Genomic DNA, 13,620 nt, shown 5'->3' on the forward strand with positions numbered 1-13,620 from the left:
ACCAATTTTGATTAATATTGGTTTGTACTTTTATATTGTAAAGATATAATTCTAGTATTAAAATACTTGGTTTTCTTCAAAATGTTGCAAAAAAATTATATAGAAAAAACAACAAAAAATGCCTTGTTTTAATGCATACAACCAAGTCTCTTAAGCTTATAAGAAATTTTCATATTGTATTTTTATACAACAAAAATGTTTTTTAAAAAATATATATTAGCATATATTTAAGTTTTAATAATCAGTTTATTAAAGCCATGAGAACTAGGCTAATATTTTTAAAAAATACCAAAAACAATATTTTGTTTTCTTTAATATATAGGATTACGAACTTGTACCTAAGATGTCTTCCTAATATTAAATAAGAGATAGTTTTTTTTTTTTTTTTTTTATGATAGAACGGTTAGGTTTTACCTTGATAATATAAGATTTCTTTACTGAGGAGTACTTTTTTCTTAAACACTAGACAAACCAACAATTAGAAAACACACCAATACATTAGTTTATATTAGACAATTAAACAATGCAGCTTACTTAAGATAAGACGTATTAGGGGTGTTAATACATTTTCTTTACGCAAACAGTCATCATGCCCAATCTTTGAGACCAGTTACGGTTTCTAATAACTAAAAGCTAGGGGGTGGCGACTCTAATTTTCTCTTTCCTCTTATAAAAGACAAGAAATCTTTATCTTTCCCTTTTCCCAATTTCAGATACCAAAAGTGGACGTTCGTCGTGATATCGTACATGTGCGACACTAGATGTGATGGTGATGTCTGGCTTGGGCTAGAATATTTTTGTGTCTAATATTGAAACACTACGAATTGCATTTTAATCTTGCGAATAAACTCAATTCTAGTTAGGTGGGGAGTAACGGTTTGACTCATGATTTTCAGTCGATATTTAGATTCTTAAAAACATCCAACTATAAGTTGAGTATTTACTCAATAGTAGTGGTCATACTATGCCCCAAACATTCCTTGTAGACCTTTATATTGCCTTTATAGAACGTGGGTTGATATTTTTTTCTAAAATAGTCTTGCCCCATCTACCTTTTTTCCCTTAACTACCACTTTCCATGCCACCTTGCAAATATTACTAGATTTAATAGTTTTATCATTAGTGTTTATGTTTATATTTATCAATGTTCTAATAGTAAAATTTGCCTTATGCTTTGGATGATGTAATAACTCGAGGAACTCTCTTAGCCATAAAAAAAATACCATTAAGGCTATGGTATAGATATTATCAAGAATACCCTTTAAAGAACGGAAAATATTCCATTCACACAAGTGAGTTTGATACATTTTCTAATAAGGTCTTGTCCCCTTTATCTTTTTTTCCAACCTACCACCCTACAATGTCATCTTGCAAATATTACTAGATTTAATAGTTTTATTATTGATATTTTCTATTTCTATTTATTGATTTTCTAATAGTAAAATTTAGCTTATTCTTGGAAACGATGTAATAACTTGAGCTACTCCCTTGGGCATTAGAAAGAATGTCATTAAGGCTATCTATATTTTATCTTATAGTCAAGTTTATCTATAGTTTCTTTGTTTAATTTTTGAGCTTTTTTTCACCTTTTTATACCACAAAAAAACAAACTCAAAATAATTGAACTTCCTCATCAAGGGTGGATTGATTTCCAAAGCAAAGTACACTTAGAATTCATTTCGAAATAGAGATAATTCTGGATTGCATTACAAAGCATTGTTACACTTGGAACTTTTATTTCCAACTAGAGATAGTTCTGTTGACCCGGAACCTTAATTCCAAATAGAAATAGTTCAGTGTAGAGAGTCACAGTCTTAGTACATAGCTGGGATTAGGTGGAGAGATGAGACTAGTTGTGAAAGGCGTGGAGTACAAATAGCCTCCAAAGGCTTTAGCCTTTTGTACAGAGATAAGAGCTTTACTATGCTCATATCTATCAGTTCCTGTCCGACTCTTTCCCATTCAAAGCACTGAATAAGTGCAGCCAATGCCAGCATCACTCTGCGCATGGCCATGTGATTCCCAGGGCAAGCCCTTCTCCCAATACCGAATGGGATGAATCCTTGTTTTTTCCCCTTCATTATTAAGACCTTCAAATCTCTCCGGCTTGAAGCTCTCAGGATCTTCCCACAACTTGGGATCCCCTATGTATGGCCCATGCATTCACCATCACAATCGTGCCTCGTGGTATCTCGTAGCCACCTATGATGCAGTCTTCAGATGGTGCGTGAGGCAGCAAAAGTGGGGCTGGAGGATACAAACGAAGGGTCTCATTAACGACACAACGGAGATATCTTAGCTTGGGAAGATCAGACTCTTGTACCAAGAGCTCATGTCCGACTTCCCTGTCAATCTCTGCTTTCACCCTCTCTAATCTCTCTGGATGGTTCAGCAGAAAATGTCATTGCCCATTCTGTAGTGAAATCTACTGTATCTACTCCCGCCAAATAGAGTGTCTGTGGTAGATGAAAAATTCATGCTCAGACAAAGACAATTACTTATATTAATATTGCTTAATTTTAACTAGGGATAAATCCAGACTTTGGAAAGTGGGGTGACCAAACCGTACAAAGTTTACTATTTTTTTTTTTTTTTAAATTTAAGAGATCTTTAGAAAACATGTAAAACTTCGAAGGGCCAATAAGTTCGGTATTCTAAGTTGCTTACCGCCATGGTACCCTTGACAACTTCATCCGTATACAATTCAGGGTCTGATTTTTGGAGGGCCAATAGACTTCCAATAACAGTTATCTGATCCTTCACTCCTTCAGCAGGATTACTTGTAACTGAACTTGTTTCCTTTCGTTTCACCTCTTCTATCAATCCCTGCAAGAATTCATCCCTCTCTTTAAACACCTTTATCACACTCTCCTCCTCCACCTTGTAGCCAACCCATTTCAAAATGGTCCCTGTATTTGAAGGGAATATCTTTGGACATCCTCAAGACACTGCTTTCCTGAATCGAGACAGGCAGCCTTCTCCTCTTCCACCCACTTCTTTCCAGCAATCATCTTCATAATTACATTGAGAGAGGTGATTGTGAAGAAATACTTCAAGTCCACCTTCTTGGCTCCATCATCAGAGACTTTGGACAGAATTAGCGGAAGAAGGTGCGAATTTCTTCAGTAATGGCAGTAGACCTATCAAGGCAGCTTCGAGAAAACAGTTCAGTGACCGAGAAACGTCTCAGAGTCCGCCAGAGATGGCCATACGGAGCAAATAAAAAGGCAGCGTAGTTGTAGCTCCAATAATGGAAAAATATGCTCTGAGGCCTGTTGGCAAAAACTATATCATTCTTGAGGAAACATTCTTCAGCTGCTGATAAAGAACAAACAACAACAATGTTCTTGCTGCCTAATTTAAGAGTAAAAATTGGACCGCATTTATTTTGAAAGAATTGCTAGCACTTTATGCATTGGTGGCTTCGTGACAAGGTGGAGATGGCCTATGATCGGAAAACCGAAAGGACTTGGTGTAAGTTGCGGAACGTTGGAATACAAGTTTGAATACAAGAAAGCTGGAGAGGAAGAAAGCAAGGCAGTAGTACATGTAGTCCATGGTGAAGTGCAAATTATTTGTAAGCATTGTGGGTTTCTGTGGATGGAGAACAAGGTTTAAATAGATAGATATGAGATAAGGGAAAGAGATTTTTTATTTTTTAAAAGCAGTTACTTCGATTACAAACATATCTAAATAGTATTTTTTTAAAATTTTATTTTTAATACAAATAAATAAATAAAATAAAAATTGGATTGTCTGCAAGGTTCTTACGTTGGATAATGACAACTTAAGGAGTAACAACTGCCAGATTCCAAGTCAAAGACTGGCAGGTGGTCTCAATTGTGAAATCAAATGAGAATTGATCAAAAAAATAAAACTGGATAAAATGAAAATTTTGAGTTTAATAAATTAACGAATTCATAATGGCGAAGATGATTGAAAGGTTATTTAACGTGCAAAGAATTAAAAATAAAAAATTGATCGGATATATTGTTTCATCATTGAAAAAGGAACAAATGTGTAATAATTCGTTAATTAATAGGCCATGATTTAATGCAATAATTTTTAAATGATTAATTAATGACAATTAATGCCGGAATTGTAATGACAATTACACTTGATAAGGTATACTAAGTTAATAAATTGTAAGAAACTTATAGTGAAACATTTATGTAGAAAACAAGGATTCTCCGAACACCAAAGCAATATATAGTTAAATAAGTAATTACAATAGATTAGAAGAACAAATTAAATTCTAATTAAAAAGTAATCAAACTCCTTCTTTAGCCACTAGAGTTCAGAGTACTTCAAGCGAGGGGAAAAAATACGTTAATTAATTGAAAAATAATTCTTGATAATTAACTCGTGTTAGAAAATAAATTATAAAAAATAACATAGTTTATGGTTGATCAAAATGATAATTATATGAGTTTAACAATTAAGACTGATTAGTATTATATCATTTAGTGATAAATATATGATTGCTTAATGTCCCATCCATCCGACAATTTAAATTATAAGAAACTGTTAAGCCACAAGAGGCCATAAACCAGATCCCAAATATTTTAGGATGAGCTGGATGTGAGTGAATGCATGCATAATAGAAGAAGCCATTAAACATGGGTCGTGGCTATTAAAAAGTAATGGAATAAGTGGTTATACGAGTTACAAAACACTATTTATGACTATCAGTTATATTCTAATTAATTCCAAGTTATTAGTGGTTTTAAAATTCTCTTTGTATTTAAGTTTATTGTTACTTTTATATTTCAGTTTTATCTTACGAGGAGATACATATTTTTCAATAAAGTAAAAAAAATGTGGAACAATTTTCACTCGAACAATTTAGTTCAGATAAAACTGAAACTAATTGTTTAACAATTAAGGACTGATTAGTATCATATCATTTAGTGATAAATATATGATTGCTTAATGTCCCATCCATCCGACAATTTAAATTATAAGAAACCAAGTGTAATAATAATAAAAAAAATCCTCGGTTCTAGTAATAACAAATAACACCGGATTTGTTTTTTATAGGTCATTAGTTTGAGTCTCACAAAATCTCAAAACTATTGTAAAATTACATGGTTGTTAACTTTAGGACTTGTAGAATTAGTTGAGGTACACACAAATTAACCCAAACATCCATATTAATATAAAAGAAAATGACCCAAACAAGCTTTGTTCCATCTCTATCAACCACTCCAACCCAGCAGTCACTATATCCATCTGTCCAACCTACAAAGTTTATGTCATGGGAAAATAACCCCACTCAATTCTCAAAAAAACATTTACGTCATGGGAAAAAAAAACTGCCCCGCCCCGAAACAAAAGCAAAAGAGAAAATGATCAAAGATAATTATACGGATTGCAATGTTTATTTGTATATTTATTTATCACCATGAGTTTTAGCTTTCTTGTTAGTTTATCGAGGACGGGCAAGATTGGAGGATTGAGCACCCAAGTAAAAAGACAGGAAAATTAAGTGGCACTATCAAATTTGATGTGAAAAGTTAACTTCGCTCTTTCTATTTTTTTAATTGATATATTTATAGTCCCTTTGATTTTTAAAAAAATCACTTTTTAATCCAAAATTTTTATTTCTTTTCTTTTGAGCCCATCGATTTCGAGAGATGAAAGAGGTTGAAGAGAGAAAAATTCGTTTGTGGCACTAATAAAACTGCGAAGAGTCATGCTTTGCTTCTTCACATTTCATGAATTCATCGCACACCAACAAGAGAAAAGATACACTCCGACATCTTAAGTGTTTGTATTTATGATGGTATTCAAAATCATTTACATTATGGTTTCAACACCAACATGAGCACTATTCCATCTATATCAACCGCTCCAACCTATAGTTATAAAACCCGGACCATTCCAGCGGATCGACCCAGGGGCTGGACTGGTCCGGGTTTGTGAAAAGACCGGCCGGTGCAACGATCCGACCAAACCCGGTCGACCCGACAGGTCAACCCGTGACCCAGGCGACCCGAGTGAGACCTTTTTTTTTCAAATGTGAGATTTGAAACCCATCAGTATATATACTCTATGTTCCCACAAAAAAAAGTTATGTTTTTTCAATATGGGATAAAAAAACCTTTTTGATTTAAATACTTCAACTTAAAATGATAACATTAGTATATATACTCTATGTTCCCAAGAAAAAAAGTTATCTTTTTTCAATGTGGAATTTTGAAACCCATTAGTATATATGCTCTATGTTCACAAGAAAAAAACTATGTTTTTTCAATGTGAGATTTGAAACCCATTAGTATATATACTTTATGTTCCTAAGAAAAAAATTATATTTTCAATGTGGGATTTGAAACTCATTAGTATTGCGTAAAAACATTAAATTCATGATTGGAGATGGATCCTCCATTCTCTTTTGGTTTGACGTGTGGATAGGAACAATGCTTTACATAGCATTTCCCTAGCTTTACCAAATTTCTATTATTCAGAATGGTTTGGTTAATGAGATGGGTCAATGGGTGAACGATCATTGGTAAAGGAATTTGGTTTGGCCAGGAACCTCTTATCTTATGAAGAGCAACAATATCATCATTTGCTCTCAATGCTGGAGCCAATGAAAATTTGGCAAGGAAAAGATGACAAACTCATATGACCATGTAATTCTGATGGAAGCTTCTCAATTAAGTCATGCTGCACCCTAATTGATAATACCTCCTCTGCGAATGATAGAGTTTTTTAAAGCCAATGTTTTGGATTAAAAGGGCCCCTCTGAAAGTTCAAGTGTTTCTCTTATGGGCAGTCCAGGACAAAGTTAGTACAAGAGCTTTCTCCATCACCAGAATGTTTTGTCTGCCATACAAGCTTCATGTGTCTTTTGCAGCTCAGATTTGGAAACCTCAGAACATCTTTTTATACACTGTAACTTTTTTTAGGAGTGTTTGGATAAAATTTTTGATTGGTGGGTATCCAATGTTGTTTACCTAACACACTTGACTCGCTGCTTCTACAATGGCCCGAAATGGTGCAAGGCAAATTCCAAAGATCAGCTTGAGACTAATTTCTAGTAGTACTACTTGGGGTATTTGGTTGTTGAGGGACAAAATTGTTTTTGAGGAGGGAACTATAAGCTTGTTTGATTGTTTCTCCCCCATCCTTCATCGGATTACTATTTTGATTGCATACTCTGAATTCAAACTTCACTTATACAAGAAATGGACCTCTTAAGATCTTCTAATGGCATTAAATTGTGGTGTAATAAGAAATCTTAGGTAGTCTCTTTGTTGTTTGTTGTAGTAGATCAATTATTTATTTATTTTTTTCTCCTTTTTTTCCTAAGTCTGTTTTTTTTTTTTTCTTTTTTCATATCCTTGTATTTCACTTTGGCTATTGGCTTTATGGCCTTTTTAATATACTCTCGATGATTATCCAAAAAAAAAAACCCATTAGTATATATACTCTATGTTTCCAAGAAAAAACTTATGTGTTTTCAATGTGGATAAAATATTTTTTTTGTTTAAATACTTTAACTTAAAAGCTTAACATAATATCTTTTTAATATGGGATAAAAAAGCTTTTAAAAATATTTCTTTTAAACTTTGTTATTTACAATATATATAGCCTATATTTATATATGGATTTTTTCTTAATTTTTCATATAAAATATTAAAAACTTTAATTTTTTAAAAAAATTTTGGGTTGACCCATGAAACCCGAAACCTAGCTTCTTGGCCAGGTCAACCCCTAGACCAGGTTTAATAACTATGCTCCAACCCAGCAGTCACCATATCCATCAGTCCAAGCTACCAGCCACAAAGTAATTATTGGAGTGTGTTTTTTTCCTTGATAAGCAATATCTAGGATTTAAAGTTGATTGCAAAGAATCCTTTTATCTGTGGGTTAAAAACATAGTTTGCTCAAGATTTGAGTGTTTTTTCTTTAGAATTATTTTTTTTGTTTACTATTTTTAACTATTTAGATATGATGTTAAAATATAAATTTTAAAAAATAAAAAATATTATTTTAATATATTTCTTAATAAAAAACACTTTATAACATAAACTTCACCACACTTTAAATATATTTGTTTTTCTATTTTTACAGGCTCTAGTTGTACCACACTCACCTAGACCTGCTAACTTTTATTTGTATTAATCAATGATGGAACTAGATGGATATATATTTTGAATTTGATTTTTATTTAAAATCTTTAAAGGATGGTTATGATTTTTTATTATCATAACAATTTTTTTAAAAAAAAAATTATCCTTACTAATCTTAGACATATTTCTCTAGCTTGAAGCTCTCGGACCCTTCCTACGACTTGGGATCCCTATGTACGGGCCCACACACTGACCATCACAATCATGCCTCGTGGTATCTTGTATCCACCGACGATACAGTCTTCAGAAGGAGCATGAGGCAGCAAAAGTAGTGATGGAGGATACGAACGAAGGGACTCATCAATGACGCATCGGACTCTTCTACCAAGTGGGCATTTGGACTTGCCAGCTGCATCAAAGACACTTCACATTCACCCACCAGCTATAACCCGAGTTCAGGACTTTTGAGCAGCATTAAAAACTCTTCCCACTGATCACGTAATTGGCATCCTATGGATCGTCATAGATTGAACACTAAGAAAGAAGCTTACTGACCATCTGTTCCGGGCCATAGCTTGCCGGACTGAGCTGTTAATTTCTTGGAAATAACCTACCGGTCAGATGGGTAACGCTGTTTGTCAACACATGCAATCTCCTACGGCTGACCACTTTGAGGAGATTCTTTTCCCTTTTCTGCTCCAGTTAGGCCATTTTATCTTTCCGAGTCCTTGAACTCCCTCCGAGTGAAATCCTGTAGCCTGTAGGTTCCCCTCCTCAACCCAAAATGCCCACGCTCAAATCTTAATTAGCCAGAGACCATACAGTTTCGGAAAAAAAGTTAGGGTATAATATTGCTTTTTCTTTGTAATCTTTTGTTTCTCGTGTCTTTGTCATCGGCTGGTTTCAAATGACAGGTTCTTGGTCGATGATCAGGATCATCACCCTAAGCCTTTCTGAACTTTTTTTTTTTTTTAGAAGCAATGACAGGATTTCAAACTCTTATAACAACTAGAGTAATTATTTTTAATTTATTAAGAAATAAAATGGAGAGTGGGAGGGTGTTACGGGGCATTAAAACATACAAAGTTAAGTAAATGTTGAAGTCAAACACGATTTTTCGTGCAAGAACAAGCAATAGACTTCGTGTTTGGGCAAGAAAATTGAACAATTGTGCCAATAAATTGAATCAAACATTTTAATCAAAAAAATGTTAAAACACATGAAATTATTTTTTATAGTTACTAAACGTGGCCTCACAGATTATGCATTGGTGGCTTCGTGACAAGGAGGATATTGCCTATGATCGGAAAACCGAAGGACTTGGTGGTAAGTTGCGGGTACGTTGGAGTACAAGTTTGAATACAAGAAAGCTGGAGAGAAAGAAAGCAAAGCATTATTTTTAAGCATTGTGGGTTTCTGTGGGTGGAGAACAAGGTTTAAATAGATCGATATATATGAGATAAGGAAAGAGATTTTTTTTTTCCTCAAATGATTAATGGTGTGTTTGCTACAGTAATAACAGTTATTTTTTGAAGTGTTTTTTATTTATAAATACACAAGTATGTTCTTCATATCATGTGTCGTGCTGGAATGTTATCGTGTAAACTTGTTGACACACCAACCCCTACTTCCAAGATCCACTACTAGAATTAACAATTTTATTGATGAAAGTTTTTGTCGGTATACTTACACTAACAATCCGTTGGCAAAAAATTTACCGACAGATTTATAGAAGGAAATCGTTCATTAGTAATTTCATTTTTGTCGGTAAAAAAAACTGATGTTTTTACATAAGAAATATGCATGCCATAAAAAAAATTACCTGCTTTAATACACCGACGGAATTATTTTGTCGGTGATTGGCAATGGCATTTATTGTAATTTTTATTCAAAACCTCTATAAAATACCGATGTAATTATTTTATCAGTGATGAAACAGTGTTGTAGTGCATATGAAGTAAATTGTTCCCTTAGCTAATGGATTGTGTCCATCAATATATTCATCTGTAATAATAAAAAAATAATTTAAAAAAAAATCTTTTAAACAAAAAAAATAAAATAATTGAAAAAAAATAAAATTGTATAAAATTGAAATATGTAAAAAAAAAAACTTGAATAATATAAAATCCAAATATTCATTACAAATTTATATGTTCAAATAAAAATTAAAACTAGAACAATGACGGTGGTGGAGGAGGAGGAGGAAGTTGGTTGTTTTCGGGATCATACAACCAAAAGAGAGGCACACACGTACCACCCATCTGTAATCTCATGTCCATGACCATTTGGTGGAGTTGTTCATAATTTGTTTAGGGTTGCTCATATTTTTTGATGAGATGAGTTGTATGTTGTTGCAAGGCCACGAACTTCTGAGACTGGGTGCTCGATACCAATAGTTAAGGCATTATAGGCTGCCCAAAAGTTCTCGGCTATGGTGTTGGAGAGTTTGTACACCAGACGATCTTGTCTCCATCCATAAATTCGGATCAAAATTCGGGTGGGTCGAAATATCATCCCCGTATATCTTCCTCAACCGGCTGTTATATGTCTTCTTGAAATAAAAACTAAAAGCATCAAATTCAATTCAAGAAAATAATAACTTACAAAACAAAATGTTTGAACGAATATACCAAAAAATGTTGAGCTCAATTGTCAACGAACTGTTGAACCTCTTTTTGGCGGTCTTCATTCCGCACGTGTGTCTCCACAAAAAAGCTCCATTAAGCTCGACTCATGACCAAGAGTCGTAGCCTGTAAGAAAAAAAAATGTTGCAAGTTAAATATCTTTATAAATAAAAACAAATTAATTAAAGATAGATGTGATTAAAATTAATCTTACCATCCACTTTGCATACAAAATGAAAGGAACGAAGCCGCATGTATTGTGTCATAACCCATTTTATAGGTCACTCCCAAATTCATTTTCTTTTTCTTCAAAAAAAAAAAAAAACTGCACAATGCCATTTTGAACAGCACGGTGCAGCTTTTTCTCCCCAGATAGGGGAGAAGAGGATTTTTGAAATCTTTTCCCGCTATTCTCCTTCTCTTTCCCCTCCCACTTGCTAACAAAACCTGAACACAAGCCACTTCCTATACCCTGCCACCATTAATGCAAGCCATGACCGGCCACCCTACCCTTTGCCAAGACATGGGCAGGATAGCCACCTTACCCTGCCCCAGGGTAGTGGTAAGGTGCCCTTCTTTTCCTGCGGCTATAAATACAGGAGAAGAATAGAAGAAGAGAACGGAGAGAGCCATTACACCACCATCGACCTCTTCATTAGCAGAGCAAAGGCAAGCAAACCGAAACCAGAAAAAGATCAACAGAAGAATACCAAAAACATGCAGAGAAAAAAAAACGAGAGAAGGGAGAAAGGAATAGAAAATAGATACTGCGATCTCTGCACAAAGAAGAAGAAGAACCGGCCTCACCCCCTGGGCACCACTGTTGTTTCTTCCTCCCCGTCGCCCCCCACAGCAACTCCACGGGTCAGCAACCGCCAGCAGCGCAACCTCCCACCATTTTCCTTCCCTGCTGCAGCACCGTGAAAAGAAGAAAAAAAAGCAGCCACTGGTTGCCACAACCACTGAGCCGCGACAACAAACTCCTCTGTCACCAACAGTGCCACCATTAGAAACAGAAGAAGAAAGGAAAGCAGCAGACAGAAGCGGGGAGAAGAAGAAACTGCAAGTATTCCTCTAGCCACCAATGTCTTCCTCTACCCTGATTATGAGAGGAAACCACTGCCATTAAAAAACAAAAAAAAACCGTGCTGAGCAGCAAAAGTAGATGGAGGTTGCTAGGGGTAAGCAACAACAATGCAGTAATAGAAATGGATTAAAGAGAGATTTTATATAAAAACTCATGGGTAAACAAGTGACTATACAACTCAGAGTAGGGAAAAAGGCTTAGCCTTGGTCGAAAGACTTGTAACCAATTCACAAAATTCACTACAAAGGCCTCAGAAAACATATAAATTTGAAACTAGTAAGAAAGATAGGTCTGTCAGCTGCTACTAATCGTCAAATATCCCTTAGCTTTCTAAAAAATAAAATGGTTAAAATACCATCACCTTGACGAAATCTTGAAGAGAGCCATGTAATTGCATAATCCAAGAGTTGGATGGTAAAGAAAGGGTGTGTTCTAGTGTGCTTCAAACACTAGTACTAGTCGAACAATTACCACAAGATGGAAGGCATCCATGGATAGAAAGGAGAGGAGAGCACTGAGAATGAGTTGATCTGTTGTTTTTTTTATCAGAAAAAACTTGATTAATACTAGAACCGAAGGTGATAAAGGCGGCAAAAAAGCATCACTTGACAAGACGTGGGGAGAAGGACATGAAAACGATCCATCAACAAATATGAAAATGCCTTGACCAATCATATACGATTTCATATACATAAACCAATATAGATAGTTCATGTTTTGGTAAGCTTGAGATTAATTACTTGTGTGTGTTGGAGAAGGGAATAATGGTTGCCAAGGAACTAACAGTTGTTGTCACAACAAATGCAAACATGGTTGCAGTACTATAGAGGAGAACCACAGACATTTGGTGCTACCAGGGAAGGTGAAATAGGAGAAAAAGAGTTAATATTGATGGTGATGGAGGATCTATGGATGGAGGAAATCTGATAGAATCGACAACAAAGGAATAAGAAATAAGCAACACTATGTTAGGCAACAGAGGAACCAACAACTACAGAGGAAGAAAGAAATAAATCTGTTAAGATAGACAAGCTCTTATACCAAATTGAAGTAGTGTTTTGAGAAAATTAGGAGGCTTACATAATGTGGTAGCCACCCTCCTTCTATATAATATGACTAATGCCACATTATATATATGATATTGTGGAACATACTACACAAGATAAATCTATACAAGCAAAGTACAATATTTCTTATAATATAACACATTCCATAATAAAAAGTAAAAAAAGGATGGTCTATTAAAGTATGTTAGATTTGATAATGTAAAGATATTTGTATATGTTTTGTAAAATAATATAAAACTTTGCTTATATATAAATGTAGTGAATGATAGTAATTGATGAAAAGTTTTTGGTGGTAATGCTTAAGTATTGGTTATGTGAGCCAAATATGGTTTGAGATGATGTTGTTATGTTTATAGGTATTAATACGTGATAAAATTTTAAATAAGGCCTCATATAAAGGAATCTGTGCTGAAATTTTATAAAATTGGATAAATTCTTTGTTGTTAAATGAAAAATCCCCATTATGTTTGAGATGCATTTGTAATGTACAATTTGTGTTTTGTATTGATTTGAAAAAGGACTATGTATAGGGTAAATTCTATTTAAAATATATAAAAATTCACTCCATTTTACACATAAATGTTTAAATCAAAGGTTGAAATTGCATTAAAGGCTCGAGGAATTACATAGCCGCCCATGCCGTCAGAACATTGTGCCTAGCCTCTATATATTGGCTCGTGTGACACATACACCAACCAATTTTTCACAACTTGAATACCCTAGCCCACCATATGTTTTTCACATTCAATTTTTCCTTTAACAT

General features: G+C 34.3%; 1 pseudogene; it reads right to left on the bottom strand.

Annotated features, from left to right (window-relative positions):
- Nucleotides 1–1,806: 1,806 nt before the first annotated feature.
- Nucleotides 1,807–3,558, bottom strand: LOC118042954 (cytochrome P450 81C13-like; annotated as a pseudogene).
- Nucleotides 3,559–13,620: the final 10,062 nt, after the last annotated feature.

The sequence above is a fragment of the Populus alba genome, chromosome 17 (assembly GCF_005239225.2).
Source record: "Populus alba chromosome 17, ASM523922v2, whole genome shotgun sequence".
In the NCBI taxonomy this organism is placed as follows: Eukaryota; Viridiplantae; Streptophyta; class Magnoliopsida; order Malpighiales; family Salicaceae; genus Populus; species Populus alba.